The sequence below is a fragment of the Schistosoma haematobium genome, chromosome ZW (assembly GCF_000699445.3).
Source record: "Schistosoma haematobium chromosome ZW, whole genome shotgun sequence".
In the NCBI taxonomy this organism is placed as follows: Eukaryota; Metazoa; Platyhelminthes; class Trematoda; order Strigeidida; family Schistosomatidae; genus Schistosoma; species Schistosoma haematobium.
Window position 1 is genome coordinate 15,005,316 of NC_067195.1, and position 20,995 is coordinate 15,026,310.

A 20,995-nucleotide genomic window follows, 5' to 3' on the forward strand; every position below is an offset into this window, starting at 1 on the left:
TGTACAGCTTGGCATTATGAATTATTTAATATAATTGATCATATAATATTGAATGATACTATTGTTATTACTAATTTATTGCTTCATGAATAGTATAACATCAACAAAATGATTACAATTCGTGATGATATTTTTATCAATAATCTATGCCCATCAAATTGGAATTATTTATCACTTATAAATGATTTCAATGGTTGAGATCATGAGTCAATTGAAGCTAAACCGCCATGGAAAACCTGTAAGCACTGGAAGACCATTTCTTCCTATTGTATGACTCCTCATCAGTGCGCATCCACCATCCCGCCCTGCTAGATTCGAACCCAGGTTTCCCAAAGTGGTCTAATTTCAATCGACTCGTGATCTAAACCATTGAAATTACTATAATATCCACAAACACCCATCTGTAATAAATGTTTATTAAGTGACCATTACAATCTTCACAGGTACTCATACTCAGTGCTTCCAGCTTTTTATCGGTAGTCTAACTTAGATAGACTCGTGAATCCAACTTTGAAAATATTACAATCTTCACAAATCTTCATAGTTGACAATCAGTAAAACATTTTCAACTTGTATATCAACGTTGTTCTTCCTCAAATTTAATTATTGCTGAGACTAATTTTTTTTCAAAAAAAGGTCTCAACATACAAATCCGATTCATTGAGACAATAAAAAATAATCAATAATTAAAGATATAAACCTCTTTATTTCTCAGTTGCTATCAGGTGAAAATAACTGATGAGCAGATCTTATTTTGAAAAGAGAATAAGAAGAACAAAATGAAGCATGAATTAAATTTATTCCATTTGGTCCTTGTCAGCTGCTTCTATAAACTGTAAAGTTTGAAAAACAGATTTAACTTACTTGCTTAAAAGAGTTTAGTTAGAAGTTATTTTGAAGACATATCACTATAGTATAACAAGAGTCGAAATGAATATAATAGGCTGAATAAAATATTGTCAATTTATACTTTATGTAAAAGAACATTCTACAACATTGATGGTAACAAATGTCCAAAGGGTTAGAAACTAGTGGTTACGTAATGTATAAACTCTGTTACTAAATAAGAATAAAATGAATAAAATTTAGTTAATTAAAATAAGATTACTAATCTAGAATACAGTTGAAATAAAACGACGTAATCATTTGGTTAATTGAAGGAAAGAATTTAACAGTATATTTAATGATATAATTAAAAGATATTGGCCAGCAAAGCAAAGAAAGATAAATCATCGCCTATTATTAAACACAGAAGTCAGGTTTTGATGGAGTCTTGTTCTCTGAGATTGATGGCTTAGTCGTGAAGCAAACATTTTTACCTGATGATGTCGTTCAGAAGAATGAGGAAAGTTCCACTACTAAACCATCCAACTCAGAGGAAAAAACTCCATAATAAGCTTCAATCTGACGTTAATTGGCAAACACTGAAAAAAAAACTTACATCTTATTCAATATCTCACTTAAAGTCATAAAATATAACTAGTAGTCGGATGTACTACTCATGCAGTACAGTTTATTAGTCAATGGTCATTAAATAAATAATTTATTTGTGCACACATCAGAAAACATTAACGTTGTGAAATGAAGTATACATTATATATTTTCTTTCTAAATCGCTAATTATAAAGTGATTATTGCATTAACTATAAATTTTGTTCGTTTCGAGTGCAAGATTGTCGATGTTCACTGTTGACGAGTTCCATACCAGGATGAAATGGCTATCCAATGCTTCTAGGTCTTTAATGATGGTCTGGTTTAGAATGATTCGTGAATCTACCTGTTGAAATTCTACAATCTCCGAAAACCTCAACACTGGTTAGAAAGTATAAATTAAAAAAATCATTTGAAACCTAATAAAACTATAATCGATTAATTGTAGATTACCGATCAGTTACTGAACAAAGGTACTATAACAATTCCATCCCAATAGTAACAGATATATGATTAGCATTCACGTATAATACTTAAACATAAAACTAACAGAACGTTCCATTTCTGTCCCAGTATGGGACTCCTTAGCTCGTGGATGCGCACTACTGAGGAGTCCCATACTAGAACGAAACGGCCGTCCAGTGCTTCCACGTTTTCCATGGTGGTCTAGCTTCAATTGACTAATGATTTCAACCAAAAAAATTTCTAAAATCTCCACAAAACCCCTTCTGGTAAGATCATTTGTAAAATCCTTAGAAAAATCTTTTCTTTCTTAAAAAAAACATTACAGTAAATAACTTTGGAAATTTAGAAATCATTGAAATCCCTTCTTATTTTTCCTTGGTAAAATAACATTCAATAATTTTTGATAGACTTTTCCTAAACCGTTTTTTTTAAAAAAAATAATAAACACTGTCTTGGTTAGAACTAATCCCATAGGTTTCTATTAAGCCATAGAAAATAGATTTCCACTAACACAATCCTACCGATAAGCTTTGTTTTATTATTATTTTTTAATCAAGATTTTGTTTATATTAATTTTAGAATTCGAAATTGGCGGTACTTACTAATCGTAGTTAGACAGAACATTATTGTTCATTCAATTGAAAGTATTAATTAATTCAGTTAAATCTTTTCTTAGTTAATGTAAATACACTAAGACAAAAGTATTCCAACAGAGTTTCCTTCATTCATTTTTCATTATCGAATAAATCTTTAACTGTTACCATCTTGCATTTTCTGAAATGAGTCAAATCAGCTTGACGCCAATATCATCATCACCAGTCATATCAGTCACAACATGGTTTTCTTAATTTGAAAAAAAAAACTAATTGTAAAATTGTAATATTGGCGCCTTATTTCTGGTCGTATTCCAGTAAGCATGTATTACTGACATTGTTAATTAATATATTTATTGTATATTTGTCTCATACTACATTACTCTAAATAATTGGGCATTTAGAATTAATATTAGTTATAATGAACAAAGTATACTCATTATTTGCATTAGTCAGATATTACATATATCGTTATGACATTCTTAAACAGAATTGTCGATATACATAACATCAAGAGTACAAACAAATTTCATAGCCATTGTAGATATAATGGAAGTAATTCAGTGGACAATTGTAGTGAACGAGAACATGAGTTGGAGTACCTTAGGTGAGGGATCGTGTATTTGCACTGCTGAGAAGTTCTATACTAATGTGAAATGGTCATCTAGTGCTTCCAGATTTTCAGTGGTGATCTTAATTAGATCAAATTTACACAATAATATTAATAATTATTTGGATGAATTAGACAATTTCTATTCAAGTCAATATGTTTTTCATACACTTTAAACGAACAGTTCAACTCTATTGTCATAAACAAGAATATTAATTAATCAGGTAAACACAGATCCAGAGTAGACTCTTGACTCCACTAACGGATACTTTCGAAAATAATATAACTGACCTAATATTCTTTTGCAAATTACGTTATATTAGGCAAAATATGAACAACTGTATTTTAAAAACCAAATGTACTGATTTTTTCTTAAATATAACAGTTTTCTTCAGTAGTATAATTACTGAGTTTAAAAAATGTCATTATCCAAAATGCATCATGTTACGACACATTTCATATACTAACAGCCATAAGTGCTGTTGTTTGCATATCTTATCTATCTTCTGCCGTTATTCTTATTTTAATACTTTGCAAACAATTTTTTAAAAGTGAATATGAATGGAATCTTATTAATTGAAATCATGAGTCAATTGAAGCTAGACAACCATGAAAAACCTGGAAGCACTGGATGGCCGTTTCGTCCTATTGTGGGTTTCCTCAGCAATGAGCATCCACCATCCCGCCTAGCGAGATCCGAACAAAGGACCCATAGGTGTCGCACGAATGCCCAACCTCTAGACCACTGAGCGGACATCCAGTGGTGTTAATGTCTAACTTTAACTAATCCACGAAATTGAGAGAGACCGATAGGTCCTGGGTTCGAATCTCGTGAGACGGGATTGTGGATGCGCTCTTCTGAGGAGTTCCATAATAGGACGACTCGGCCGTTTAGTGCTTCTAGATTCTCCATAGTAGTCTATCTTCAATTAGCTCATGATATCAACTATTAAAATTACTATAATATCCACAAAACCTCTTATAACATGAATGGAATCATCATAATTATTGAGATATGTATTAAGACATTTGAAAACGGTATTCATTTATGTAATTTTGGCGAATATTTTATAAGCTTCATTCACTTGAGTTTATTTACTTTGTGCAGATAATTTATAATGTCACATTTAGCTATATGTCAAGGTTCAGAAGGAATAAAATAATAAATATTATTCATTTTTCTCCGAGATATTAATAAAGGTCTATTGTGAAATAAAAGATAAAGTTGTAACTTAAAATACCGTATATTTTGCGAACATAGCATATTACATCTGTTGCAAACCGTTAATTTATTGTCTCCAAAATCATGTGTGCTATTTATAGAACATGGTTTTTCTTAAACTAGTGGCTTTTAGCCACATCTAAAAAGCTTCAAACAAAAAAGAAATGAAAATATTCTGTACATTTGCAAGTTACTAAACGTCAAAACATTGTTGAATTTCCTTTCAACAATAACTTTAACAAAAGACAAAATAACATTACCTTCGTGATGATTGAACATTTTGTTTCATTTTGCTTAATTATATTCTATCATCTAAAGGATTCTATAAAGTTTTTGGTATATATATAAGCCGTTTCTACAAAGCTTTATTATCCCTTATCATTTCTTGATTGTTGTTGTTGTCAATTTTAATTTGTACTTGTGTAATTTTAATATTGATCAATCTAGTATCCAGTACTTTACTAGGAGATTTTTGAATTATTATGAATAAAGAATTACAATGGGTTATACAGTGAACATCAATTTACAATATACAGATTAAATTATTTCAGCTATAAATTATTCTGTTTAGATCATTGTTTCACTTATAGTATAACTTGTTAATAATACAAGTACACATTTAGTTGTTTACAATGAATAACTAGTACTCGTTTTTAACATTTATAGAAATACTAAATGTCATTAGTTTCTTTTTTCCACATTAAATTATGTAATGATCAAACGGTAACTCATTTTATTACAGGAATAGTTATAATTATTCTATGATTGTTGCTAACGAAAATAAAACTATCAGTAATATAAGTTCAGCTTTTATAATTTTTCTTGAGAGATTTACAAAAAAAGAAAGAAGAATGATCATTGAACATCTTGATACTATTCTTGTGAATAAACGTAGCATTTATAAGTTATACTGTTCCATCGGAATAAATATAGTTAATGACGTCATACAATGAAATACATTTATTAATAATTGCTACTTAGAATATCATTTACAATAAAACTATGATATAGTGTATACGCAGAAAGTTTCTTACTATCTCTGTTTAGAACATTTAAATAGGAGTTTTTTGGGTTAATTATATATTCATTTAGATATATTCACAATATCTTCATATCCTGTGTAATCAGAAGTCAGACAATGTGAAGTCATGGTTGATCCAGAGACTGATAGAAATCGAGTCAAATTATCCTACTGAATTTAGTCTTAATTATTAATTTTGGGGGATTTGTGGAAATTTTAATATTTTCAAAGTTGTATTCACGAGTCGATCCAATCTAGATCAACATTGAAAACGTGAAAGCACGGGATGGCCGTTTCACCCTAGTATGGGACTTCTAAACAGGATCGCGCACGCGAAACTCGAACACAAGACTTTTGGTTTCGCGCATGAACTCTTAACCTTTAGACCAGTGAGCCGGTATCGAACGTTGTAAATGACTAACTTTGATCGATCCATGATCTTGCGCAACTCTTTGTCTAGTGCTTTCAAGTCTTCAATGGTGGTTCATCTTAGACCGACTCGCGAATTCAACTTTATATAACTGTTAATACAAAGTAATATCAAAAATTTGTAGGCAAACTCGGTTGATCAACGTTACAGAACCTCTACCAAACTAGATAATTCAACTGTTGGAAACTGTTAACATTGAATCTTTGGTGACGTTGTTTACTTATATAATATTTGAGTATATGTAGAAAGAATTCTTTCGAATCTAGTGAAATATGCCATTACATTAATGTTGTAACTCTTCTGAAAATTCTACAAAAAAGTGTTTTATATGTCGATAAATATTTCAACGATATTTTGAAACAGTACGGAATCTGTGTTAAAATGTGGTGTTTGTTTTTATATGTTTTTTCAACCCCTATAAATCAAGCACAAAGATGTTGTTTTTTTTTCAAATGTCCCTGATATAAAACATGAATCAAAATTTCACCATTTTTTTGATAGTTTCACAACAGATGCCAATCCATGACGTAATCACTATTACACGTAAGGAATAGCTGTATTTGAATAAGGTAAACGGAAACGTTTCTCTCGTGTATAACAATCATAAATCGTCATTTTACTTAGATCTTCAGCTTTCAGAGTTTGTGTAGAATAATCATTTACATTCATGTGCACTTTCAAATTGTTTTTAATTGTGTAAATAATTTGTAAAGCTAAAATAATTCTGGCTGAATTAGTTAAGCGAAAAAAGATAATTCAATTAGTGAATTTAGTGAGCTGTAAAATCTATTGATAATCCAACATTAAATACATTACGTCATAGTTAAACAATGGTTTCCATTATCTCGTTGTTGACATCCTGACTGAATAATGACCAGGATTCCTTGGTATAAGTACATTCTATGAAGATAGCTTTAATTTAGTCACTATGCTACAAATTTATGAAGAATAGGTTGAATATAATTAGCAATCTAATCAAAGACGTGAATTTCTTTCGAATCAGCACTGCAAGCACATTCCAGCATTCAAATCCGGTAATTTATGCTTCAAACACCCAATGTATTGTCCACTTAACTACTGAGTCCATTGCTAGCCATATTCCATTTATTTAATTACATTACAGTTATAAAACATGAATCAAAATATCACCAATTTTTTGATAGTTTCACAACAGATGCCAATCCATGACGTAATCACTATTACACGTAAGGAATAGCTGCATTTGAATAAGGTAAACGGAAACGTTAGAAAATTTCAATAGCGCAGAGTTTCTTTAATAAATAGAATAATCTAAGTGTTAACTAGGAGTAAGAGCTATTGATTAAAGTGTAAACGTTATGTAATTCTCAGATAAAAGCATATCATATGAAAGAAATGCTCAAATTACTTTAACTAATAACATTTTTCACAATTTCTTCAATAACCTGATGACCGTCATTTACTTCTTATTAATTCAGTACACATTTTTAAACCGCCAGAACTGCCAGAAAAAATTGAAGGATACATTATCCAATGCATAGATATTACAGAGAAATGGATAGTTTAGACTATGTAAGATTGGGTAATGTTTACAAGCGTAAAATTACAAGTTCACCAGGTTTCTTTCTGTAAAACATCACGTATGATTTCGTCAAAATGTACACTACATCTTTTTATTTGCATTTAGTTTGTAGTAGGTCATGCCATCATGAATGAATCGTATTTAGAAACATTTGATAAGCAACAAATGTTTATTCGGGTTATACAAAAGTTTGAATATTCACTTTTTCTCTGAACTACTAATATAAATGTTCAATATTCGTAAGGCACATTGGTATATGTACAGTTTTGGCTCACTAATCATTTTCTCAAAGCACTACTTTACATTAAGTGTTTATGGAAATTTGGATGGAAATAATGAAAAACATTGTCTTCCACTATAACAAAGCCATAATAGTTCAGATTCCCTAATCAGTAGTTCAATAATCAGTGGTTAATAAAGCAATCCAAAATACGACAGTTTACTTACCCCTGTTTCTCCTTGTCGAGGAGCATAGGCTGGCATGGGCATTCGCCACCGAAATCTGTCCTGAGTAATTCTTCTCAGTTGTTTCTAGTTGCTATTCATCCTTTGCATGTCTGCTTCTAATATCGGTGCAGTGTTTTTTTGGTATTCCCCCTTAAGTTTCCCTTCAGCATTCTAAGTTAGCACTTGCATCTTCATGTAGTTCGATGATTTCCGTGATGTGTTTCTTATCCACTTCCAACATGTTTTCCTAATTTCCTCTTCAAATGAAAGCTGAGACGAGATAATGGTTTTTATTTCCAGTTCACTTTACATTATATTAATTTACGACTTACAAATCATAAAACAACGTCTTTTTTTTTAGTTTTTAACTCTGATCTGACATTTTAAATTACATAATGTTAATTGTCAAACTGATAAGATGAGAATTTATGACTAAAAGAAAAACCGAAGTAAAAATCATTTGGTTTTATTTATTGAGACTGACTTGCACATATTTACTGTTTTACTGTTATTCAATTTCATAAAACAGTTCAGGTGAACTACTCAAAGTAGGTTAAATGAAAATGGATTAAACAAATATAATTGACAGATAATAATTTATTATTCTAATTCATCTGCACGTTTCAACACCAATTAGTTCTTTGAAGGTTATTAATGGGAATTTGGGACAAAAAGTATTTGACAAAATGGTTAATTAGGGTAAGATAACAGAATATATCAGTTATAAAGATACATCATCTTAAAACTGTGACTAGAATAAATGCTCTAAAAAAATCAGCTTCAAACAAACACATTAAATGAAATTGACAATTGACCAATTCAAATGGACAACTATTTCTCATTTGAAATAACTGACTTGATTTTTTATTTATTTATTAAAAAGTCAAATAATGCAGGTACACTGGATAAAAAATATGCAGTTCATTACCCATTTAGGTAGTATGTCTGTGAATTGCACAGTTGTTAACAATCTAAATAACTTCGTAAGGAAAGATGGATAGTGGCTAGCAGTGAAATCCAAGACGCGCGTTTCGTCCTATTTGTCAATCGTCAGCTGCACGTACCCGCATCTCACAGTTGATGTTCACTCTGACACTGATTAATTGAAGTTCTAAACGTCAATGAAAAGATTCAAGTAAACAATACCAAGTAAATTTGATAAAGACAATAATTGAAGATAAGGATTGTATTCACTCTTAAACAAAATAAGGGAAAACTACTTATTACTTATATACAGAGTTTTCCTGGGATTTAATAATGTACCAATTAATACCTTATCTAACTGAAATAGTGAAAGTAAAACTGAATTTTCTAAGTGGATCTATTCAACCGTGTATACAAACCAGCCAGTTTTCAATAAGCACATAAATATTGGTGTATTTTATTCGTTAAAATTAAACACCTAAACAAAGGAAATAGATAATTTCATGCAAAATGAGAAAAAAACATGATGATATAAAGCCGTTACCAGTGGAGTTCAACCGGTCTGTTGTGAGATAACAACTCACTGAAGACAATGGTGTACGGTGGCGCAACTTCGTGGATTGGTTGAAGTTAGACATTAACATCGTTGGATGCCGGCTCAGTGGTCTAGTGGTTAAGTGCGCGCGCGAAGCCAGTAGGTCCTGGGTTCGAGCCCCGCGTGGTGCGGGATCGTGGATACGCACTGCTAAGGAGTCCCATACTAGGACGAAACGGCCGTCCAGTGCTTCCAGGTTTTCAATGGTGGTCTAGCTTCAACTGACTCATGATTTCAACCTGTGAAATTTCTAAAACTCTCCACAAAACCCATTCTGATCGTTTAACATTATTTTATACCATTTCTATATAATCAAATGTATAAATTTGCAAAATCACAAAATAAAAAAATGTAACATTTTTCACAAATAAATTGTAAATTAATCGTATTCAGTTTAAATCTCTTAAAGATTAAGAACGGTGAGTAAAACCCAACATGAAAAAGTCTATTTTATTATTGCCATAGCAACTAGTTTGTTCTATATAAACTTGTGACATAATGGGATGAAGATATGCTAAATAAAACTAATTAAAATTCATTAAATCTAGTGAATAATTCCTTACTTTAAAATAACAGTTACGATATATCGAATGAATTGTCGATTTACTTACAAAAGTCTTGGACACTAAACGTTTTACTGAACAGTTGAATCAAGAATTCATTCCATATATTTTTATTTTACGATTCAATTTAAATCGTCTTTGAAGGCGATCAGAACTTGTATATATGAGAATAATGGATCCAAAGAATTTAGGGATAATTTGGAGAACAAAACGCTTTTCAGGTTATAGAAAATATATGAAATAAAACTCAGAATCTGCTTTTAGTGATTACTGATAATCAACAGTAAGGTCTATTCACAAATTACTGATCATATTCGATTTCCAACACGAGCAATTATATCAATCCATAACATGGAGTCAGTGGTGTTAACGCTATAATAGTAGGTCAAATCACTCTTGTCGATATACAACCGTTGATCATCTTTGAAATAGGCAGAAATGACCAACTTTTGAGAACCATGATCATGATAGTGAATTGAATTGATCAGTGTGCTTGAAAGGATGCGTGTGTATTCTGTCTACAATACAATTGCTGATTACTATATAAAACAAACAATACCATCAGATCAGCACACAAATCACTGAAGTAATCATGCTTACAATTTGACAGGGTATATGTTGATCAGTACCAAAATACCTGTCACAAAACAGTGGTTGATTTGGAAAGTCTAACCAACTATAACCTGGATAAAGTTATCTAGTTTATTCATGAATTGTTTTATTCACTGCAAGAATATGCTTCTCCTTAGATTATCATTATATTTTCCACTTATTTCAATGTATTGATATTTACTTAACTAAGGCTTTTTAATATCGATATAATCAAGCTTTCAATATTCTTTTGTGTCCCATGAGAACATTTCCATTCCATAAAAATCATGTTAGCATCTTAATGTGAATTGTTTCATTGATAAAAACCAGTATACAATTTAATTATCATCAAATCTGAATTATTTTTATTCGTCAATAACATATTAAATATCTACCAAAACATCTTGAATTCTACTTCAATCTGTTGGAGATTCTAGATCCCCATCAACCACTTGGTGATTATTAGATTTTTGTTGTTTTTTTATGAAAATTTGAATTTCTTATTTTCGCACAAAAAGCGCCCATTTTTTACTTCAGATTGTGTTACTCACTTGGAAGGAGGTTAAATGTGATTGGTTAGTTTCCTCATTTTCTACTCTATTTTGTAATGCTTTCCAAGTACATTTTTATATGGTATAAATACGTTTGAGTTGTGTGATTGTTTGTTCGAGCTTCCGGACGGCTTTTGCAACATACTTTTCTCTCGTTTGAATCTGGTCTTCCTCTAATTATCAGAACTGTGGTTTAAAAGAAATAGTTTTGCCTGTCCTGTTGTGCTATGTTGTTGGCCTTCGTTCCGTCCGATGTTTTAAGTGTTATCTTCTTCTCTTCAAACATAGGACAGTCACACTACGTTGCCGATTTAGAACCAAACAATAAAATTTACATTTTAAAGTAATTCCCATGAGTAAATAAAAATGTGAATAAATACAGTGAAATGATATTCATTCGAGATGTAATCCAGCCTATTATCTTGCCTTTCATAAAAACGTTTTATCTATCCAGATTTATGTGTTTTTTTCCGAAATATGTAACAAATGATTCTGAATCAGGATACTTTCTTGGATTTTCCAAAAAAACGCATGGTAGTACAATATTTTATAAGTGATTGTTTTCTCTTTTACCGAATTCTGGATTAAAGCAAACATGTTACGTATTTTATTAGACTTGTTTCGTCACTATAGATTGTACAAAACGTGCAGTGTCTAGCAATGTGAATCGATATTTTAAAAAAAGTTTGTTCTATTCATTTAAAAGATGTTGCGTTCTCTGACCTTGATTGTTCAATCCTGGAAGTTTTGTGACATTTTCAGACTACATCATCAAAACATAATTTAAGAAGTAAGCCACTTGAATTAATTAACAACGGGCAAACAGCTCGTTCAGTTGACCTAGGGATTAACCGGTTTTTGTCCGTAATTGTATACCTATATGTTTTAATTTTTTTCACCATTCACCTGATCTCCGACTCCATAGTTATTTATTCCCTATTGTTTTAGTCAATATACTGGATCGATATTGACAAAACTATTCAGCTTCGGGAACTTAATTTCTCCAAATTTTTCATCCTAAATCGCAAGTATCCTCTTCCATATTTTACCTATATGAAGTCGATAATAAAATTATTGGCTGCCAGTATCTGGGATAAGTAAATAACAGAAGGGACAGTTAGACATTTGTGTTGATTAAAGCAGTTGTCGTTGTTACAACCAAATGGTTCATAATCTCTACCAATTAAAACAGTATAAGTGAGCATAAGTTTCATTATAAAGTTAATACGTCTACAACTGATTGACCACTGAATAGTGGTCAGTGTCATGCATGTTAGGTCCTTCTTTACTGCTATTCAAATTCTACCGGTCAAGTTGCAATGTGGTCGTTACATGTACGATGTTGTGTCGTAATATGAATAGCTCAACGCCAAAGTGTCCAACTGTGCAGCAGACTGACACGTGGTCGAATCCACCAGAGAGTATCAGTTCTCTCACGATTTCAATTACAGGCGGCTGGCAAGTGCCGAATAACAAAAAACCTAAGACTTGTTGACCACATTCAACCACCACATAACAGTTAGTACGTTTTTTGTTCTAACAAGTCAAAAATACTGCGCTAAATAATACATGGGGACAATTTCAAAGAAACGGGAAAATTAAATACAAAAAACTGACTGTAGTGAAGTATGAAGCATGATAACTAATATGCAAGATACCGGTATCTTCGGTAATTCTATTCAAATTATGTATAAACCAAATCCTATTCGACTTGTTTAGAATCTATTTATATATCCTGAATACATTTTGTTGCAATAACACTCGGACATATTCTAGCAGTGTCGAAAGAAGATAAGAAAAAACTCTCTTGAGATTTCGTAATGTACACTAGTACATTAATAAAACCAACTTTCTGTAATGAAATTATTAAAGTAACATATTTCTTATTCAGTCTAGTGAAACAGTAAATGGTAAAGCATTTAGAATAATGAATTAAAAATAATGTAATTCAGTAATACTATATTCTGGGTCTAACGAGAATAATATATAGAAACAATGATATACAATCCTTGTGTATTTGCCATTGACTTGATGAATTGAATCAAAATAATGTTAGAGAGTGTTCTATTAACAGATTTCTATCAGTTACTACTTATCATATACGTCAATGAGTATCATGAATGTCTAAGGTTAAAAGACGGCAATCTTTTTTCCTTACTCACAATGATACAGTTTGAGTGTATCCGTTTAAAAAATAGTGATTAGTTTAAGCGTTTTCAAAATATGTGATCGATACATCTGAATGAATACACATTTTCTGACCAAATTATCTCTGCGTTTAACTATGTTCAAACTTGAACGTGAACTAGTGATATCGTGACTACTACAACACGTTATTATTTAGATAGTAATAACTACACAGATTAATAACTTTCAATGGTAGCTGATTATAACATTTTTGAAATTAATGGTTTATTGGACGACAGGTTAACTCCGCCTGGAGTCCCTCCGGGGGCTACTGCCGGTCCCAAGTCCGGATAAAGGAGGAGGGTTGGGCATGGGGTTAGCGTCCCCATCCTGTAGAAAACTAACTCGCTAAAAAAACGCTAACCAGAAAAAAATTATTCAAACCTTTTAAACTCTGCCCTGGGAGTCAGAAGATCTTCATTTAGAAGAATTATGACGCCTAATGATGAAAGCCGAATCCCTTCGGAAGTTACGAGGCCGATGCCCCTTCTGACAACCAGAGCGACCATTTATTTAGGTACATGGAATGTTCGTACAATGTGGGACACCGGAAGAGCCTTCCAGATTGCTGCAGAAATGAGAAGATACAACCTAGAGGTACTTGGGATCAGTGAAACACATTGGACACAAGTTGGACAACAACGACTAACTACAGGAGAGCTCCTGTTATACTCCGGCCATGAAGAAGAAAATGCACCACATACACAAGGAGTTGCATTGATGCTGTCCAAACAAGCGCAAAATGCACTTATAGGATGGGAATCTCATGGACCAAGGATCATCAAAGCCTCGTTTAAAACAAAGAAAGAGGGCATTTCAATGAACATCATCCAATGCTATGCGCCTACCAACGACTACAATGAAGACGCTAAAGATCAATTCTACGATAGGCTGCAGTCAATAGTCGAGAAGTGCCCAACAAAGGACCTGACCATTCTGATGGGAGATTTCAACGCCAAGGTTGGAACGGACAACACTGGATATGAAGACACCATGGGACGACACGGACTGGGAGAAAGAAACGAAAATGGTGAGAGATTTGCAAATCTATGTGCCTTCAATAAGCTGGTCATAGGCGGCACTATATTCCCACATAAACGCATACACAAAACCACATGGACTTCACCGGATCACTCTACACAAAACCAAATCGACCATATTTGCATCAACAAAACGTTCAGGAGGACTATAGAGGGCGTGAGAACCAAGAGAGGAGCTGATATAGCATCAGATCATCACTTACTGGTCGCCAAGATGAAATTGAAACTCAAGAAGCACTGGACAACGGGGCAGACAGTATCACAAAAGTTCAATACGGCCTTTCTTCAGGATACTAACAAACTCAACGAATTCAAGATAGTCCTCAGCAATAAGTTCCAGGCCTTTCATGATCTACTCAATGGAGAAGGAACTACTGTGGAGAGCAACTGGAAGGGGATCAAAGAGGCAATCACTTCAACATGTCATGAGGTCCTGGGTCACAAGAAGCACCACCACAAGGAATGGATCACTGTTGACACACTGGATAAGATTCTAGAAAGGAGGAACAAGAAGGCAGCGATCAATACCAGCCGAACAAGAGCAGAAAAAGCCAAGGCACAAGCTGAATACACGGAAATAAACAAACAAGTGAAGAGGAGCATCAGAACCGACAAACGTAAATATGTGGAAGATTTAGCATTGACGGCGGAAAAGGCTGCAAGAGAAGGAAACATGAGACAACTGTATGACACGACAAAGAAACTCTCTGGAAATCGCCGCAAACCAGAACGACCAGTGAAAAGCAAGGAAGGCGAGGTAATCACCAACATTGAAGAGCAACAAAACAGGTGGGTAGAACACTTCAAAGAACTGTTGAATCGACCAGCCCCACTGAACCCACCCAACATCGAAGCAGCACCCACGGACCTCCCAATCAATGTTGGCCCACCAACAATTGAAGAAATCAGCATGGCCATCAGACAAATCAAGAGTGGCAAAGCAGCAGGACCGGACAACATCCCAGCAGAGGCACTAAAAGCAGACGTAGCGGCAACTGCAAGGATACTCCACATTCTCTTCAATAAGATTTGGGATGAGGAACAAGTACCAACAGACTGGAAAGAAGGACTACTGATCAAAATACCGAAGAAAGGCGATCTCAGCAAGTGTGATAACTACAGGGGCATCACTCTTCTCTCAATACCGGGAAAAGTCTTCAACAGGGTATTGTTAAACAGGATGAAGGACTGCGTAGACCCCCAACTTCGTGACCAACAGGCAGGATTCCGTAAGGATAGATCGTGTACAGACCAAATCACAACTCTACGGATCATTGCGGAACAATCAATTGAATGGAATTCATCACTCTACATCAACTTCATTGACTACGAAAAGGCATTTGATAGCGTGGACAGAACAACACTATGGAAACTTCTTCGACACTACGGCGTGCCTCAGAAGATAGTCAATATCATACAGAACTCATATGATGGATTACACTGCAAAATCGTGCATGGAGGACAGTTGACAAAGTCGTTCAAAGTGAAGACCGGTGTTAGGCAAGGTTGCTTACTCTCACCCTTTCTCTTTCTCCTGGTGATCGACTGGATCATGAAGACGTCAACGTCTGAAGGAAAGCGCGGGATACAATGGACATCTAAGATGCAGTTGGATGATCTAGACTTCGCAGACGATCTGGCCCTTCTATCCCAAACGCAACAACAGATGCAGGAGAAGACAAACAGTGTGGCAGCAGCCTCAGCAGCAATAGGTCTCAATATACACAAAGGGAAGAGCAGGATTCTCCGATACAACGCAGAATCCACCAATCCAATCACAATTGACGGAGAAGATTTGGAAGATGTAAAAACCTTTACGTATTTGGGCAGCATCATTGATGAACAGGGTGGATCTGATGCAGATGTGAAGGCGCGGATCGGCAAAGCAAGAGCAGCATATTTACAACTGAGGAACATCTGGAACTCAAAGCAACTGTCAACCAACACCAAGGTCAGGATTTTCAATACAAATGTCAAGACAGTTCTACTGTATGGGGCAGAAACCTGGAGAACTACAAAAGCCATCATCCAGAAAATACAGGTGTTTATTAACAATTGTCTACGCAAAATACTTCAGATCCATTGGCCGGACACTATTAGCAACAACGTACTGTGGGAGAGAACAAACCAGATCCCAGTGGAGGAAGAAATCAGGAAGAAGCGCTGGAAGTGGATAGGACACACATTGAGGAAAGCACCCAACTGCGTCACAAGACAAGCCTTCACATGGAATCCTGAAGGTCAAAGGAAAAGAGGAAGACCAAAGAACACATTACGCCGAGAAATGGAGATAGACATGAGAAATATGAACAAGAATTGGATAGATTTAGAAAAGAAGGCCCAGGACAGAGTGGGTTGGAGAATGCTGGTCAGCGGCCTATGCTCCATTGGGGGTAACAGGCGTAAGTAAGTAAGTAAGTGGACGACAGGTTTGTGGAATGGAAAGTTAGAGGTATGAATCATTGCCCAATAATGCTGGAACGAGCTTAAGTAATATATTTAAATCATCGTTGTTTTCATATTATTCGTATCATTTCGTCTTTTGGTTTGCTTAGAGTAAGAGAAATAAAACTGAACATTATCTACAGAATTAATTATTTCAACTGGGAAAAACACTACATCGGACAAAGTGGACGCCCCATTCATCTTTGCCTACACGAACATCAATTAGCGATCACAAACCATGGCATATCCTCGCTTATATCAATGAATAAGGACAACTGTGGACGGACATTTGACTGGGAAAATGTTGAGAGATTGAATAGATGGAATTTTAAAAACATCAGAGAATTTCTAGAATCTTGGCACTCAGGTCAATTAGTAATCAACAAACATATTGAAATCGATCGAGTTTATCAATCAATCAGAAAAATTATTGAGAAATATAGGACCAAGAATCAAATTAATAGGAGATACAATAAAAACAAGGAAGGGAACAATGACGTTGGAGTACGGCATGCACAGAGCATGCGTGAAGTCAGTTTGATATTATTGTTGTTACAGAAGAGATACGTAATTGGTAGTTGGAAATGAAAATTGGATGACCGATATTCTTTCATACATATATAATTCCGGCTGGACGTGTTTTTATTGATATGGTTGTGGTGGTCTTTCCTCTTTGATATTGGCTTGCCTCATCATTCTTATTTTTCGTCTTTTAGTCACATCTCGAAGGGCTGAACTGTCTTTCATCACAAGTTCTTTTGAAGATTATTGTATTCCACATCGTGTATTTCATAAAATTATGCATTTGTCAAGGTCTTTTAACAACAATATATTAACAGCATATTAACTAACACTGCTACTTTTAAGTGTCACATCATTTAGATATTAATTTTTATGTTATAACAATTTTAATAGTTGAATTCATGATTCGATTTAAGCTAGACCACTATTGAAAACCTAGGAGCACTTAACTACCGTTCCGTCCCAGCAGTTATCATCCACCATCTCACACTCGTGACTCAAACCCAGGAACTACGGTAGCGCACGCGAACGCTTAACCTCTAGGCTACAGAGCCAGTATCCAGTGGTGTTAATATCTGAATTCAATTGATTTATGATATTGCGCAACCCTTAATCCATTGTCTGAAGTGAATAGGTGTTTTCACTCAACATTGGTCACAATTTGTTGGGCTGACAAATAGAAATACCACATATTTTAATGGTTGATAACTATTGTTCTTTTAATTACAGTTATATTTCTGTTGACATAAATTGTATTTTACAACTTTTGCAAAAATTAATTTGCCATTTTTACCAATTATGATTGGTTTTTAATGAAAAGTGACGTCACTAAGTTGAAAATTGCTCTTTACTTATCCCGGCACCCGATAATTTTTGTCATGCGTTACAAGTATGATAATTCATCAACGGCAAATGACACTATAGTAATATATCTAATATATGATTCAATAATAAAACAAAATAAACCGAAATTTCAAATATAATCTCAGTATCTGTTCAATAAATCTGAAATCACTTTCCTTTTTAGATGAATAATTGAATGTTTTGTTCAATCGATCAGTAGATGAAATAAGATAAACTAAGTATCACTGTTATCATTAAAATATTTGACACATCACCTTTAGTGAATTCATGTGATTGTTTCAAGTCGTCAATAATTATTAATATAAAATCAAAATTATATAACTAAATGTAAACTCATTTCTTTGTGTAATTTATTGTTAAATAGTTACTGGGATCAATCTGAATCTTTATTTTTGTCGGTAGCATTTTTCATCGTATCATGATTACATTTAATAAATAGTAAAATAGGTCTCTACGTAGTATTATGAAAATGTTTTTTTTTTCACTTGAAAAACTTCTGTGGGTAACACAAAATTTATTCAAAGATTAAACATGGAGTACAACTTTATGTCATGAATGCTTATTAGTAGAATGGCTTGGAGATTGTTTAGTCAAACGTTTAATTCATCGACTTCTGAGTTCATAACTTCGGAAACAAATTAACTTCATTCAAAGTTTATGAAATAAGTACTTAAATATAAATTGGTAATTAATATTAGAAGAGGTTTTGTGGAGATTTTAGTGATTTTAATATTAATAGTTGAAATCATGAGTCAAGCTAGACCACCATGGAAAACCTGGAAGCAGTGGACGGCCGTTTCGTTCTACGATCCCGCCTAGCGGGATTCGAAACCAGGACCTATGGGTCTCGCGCGCGAACGCTTAGCCATTACACCACTGAGCCGGTATCCAACGGTGTTAATGCCTAACTGCAACTAATCCACGAAATTGAGCGACACATCCACCATTGTCATCAGTGAATTACTATCTCACAACTTAATAGATGAATCGCCTAAGTACCGCTATATTAATTTTGCAACCTCTTTTGTTTTGATAATGATATAGAATATTTTGTTAGAAGAATACAAGTTTTAAACAATTATATCATTTAATTCATACTGCAACACACAGTATCTGACATTTTTTATCATATATATACTTATATATTGCTGGTAAAAAGCAAACATATTTGTATCTAATTCACACCTTTCGTGATGAGTGATACTCATTAGATGAAACCATGGTTATAACAGAGTACCAATAAACAATGGCTTTGATCTTCTTGAACGTTCACATCTTAATATTCTGTCATATACCCATATAAATACTGCCGATTTTTATTGTTTAAACCTGAGTGACTTAAATATACTTCAGTCATTTTTGTAACAAAATATCGCAACAATGGTTACGGACAATAATGTCCCTAACATTTATTTATATTCCTCAAGACATATACTCTAAAATTTTCACAACAGTATCCTTAATTCTAGATAAAATGTAGCTAATAGTGGTGTGGTGTGTGCTACTGATGTCGACAGATATAAGTAATATATATCATCGATCGAAAGTGAAATGTCTGAAGGCAGAAGATTAAGAAAATCAAAGAAAAGAGAACGATAACAAAGAATGATTGTTGTGTAATCGAAAGAACGACGAAGTCTGAGACTATTGACTGACATCTTTCAGAAAGAACTGTCAAGTCCGAGACATTTGATTAACATTTTGCGAGTGAAGTATTTACTGTATGGTTCTCGGATCTTACTAAGAGATTGATTGTCCCCACTCGTGTTCTCGTTCACTACAATCAATGGTTTTAAGCCATTTTTGTTTCCCTATGGGACTAATGTGTTAGCCTACAGTTCTAAATTTACTCGTGAATAGACATGAAAAATAACACAAGAGAGAAAAGATTTGGTAGTGATAGGTATTGGTCCTTATTATTATTATTATAAATGCTACTTAATAGACTATTGAAATGTTGCTTGTCTAGTTATGACTTCTTTATCAAAGTCAATAAGTGTTTAACAAATAACCGTCTTTAAATAGTTGTATATTTTTTGATCGTTCGTCAATTCACTGAGATAAATTATCGTCGGAGAAATCAGGAAAGATAGTTTTACTTTTAGTCATTGCAGTGAATCCTTAACACTTCAACTGCTGATTCATAATTGAATGGTTTATATATTCAAATTAAATAGATATCTCGTATTATGACTATGTGACTCTTTAGGTTGCTGAACATTTTTAGTCATGGTTCTGCATTACAACCACTGAAATTCATCAAGAATTATGTCACTATTGAGCATGCGAACAAACGTTTGATTATGGGGTTTATTTGACTAGGATAAATAATTTATACTACAGAACGCATTCTCAAATGGGATCAACCATCGTTGTCATGATTAAAGTTTATTTGCAGAAAAGTCTTTTTTTAAAAGCAAAGCAATACAAGTACCATTGTTTGAATATTGCTGAAAATGAGGTCACATTTACTGGGTGGCCTATAAAACTAAAATATCAGATACTAAGTAAAAAAATATTATCTTGATTCAAATCATCAGTAAAGGAAATAAATAATCTTGCATAAAACTAGTAAACTAAATGTAAATAAAGTGAATAGTAAATTGAGTGCTCACTATTCTTTTGTATGGCATGACATTTAGTGTATAACAATAAATAAACAATCGTTTACTTTAAATCTACAAGTCAGTTCGAAATGGAATAATTACAATTGTGTGTACTTTAGTGAACCATAATTTTGGCAAAATATTTTCGACAATTGTATTGTACATAATGAAGTTGCATTTAGAAAAGTAAAACTGTACTCTGTTTACATTATAGCTACGTCTAGCACACATACTATTTAATACAAACAATTAATTTATCTTTTCAAGCAACTGTATAGAATGTTTCTGAAATTCACACAAGTCATTAGAAAAATGAACCTTATATAT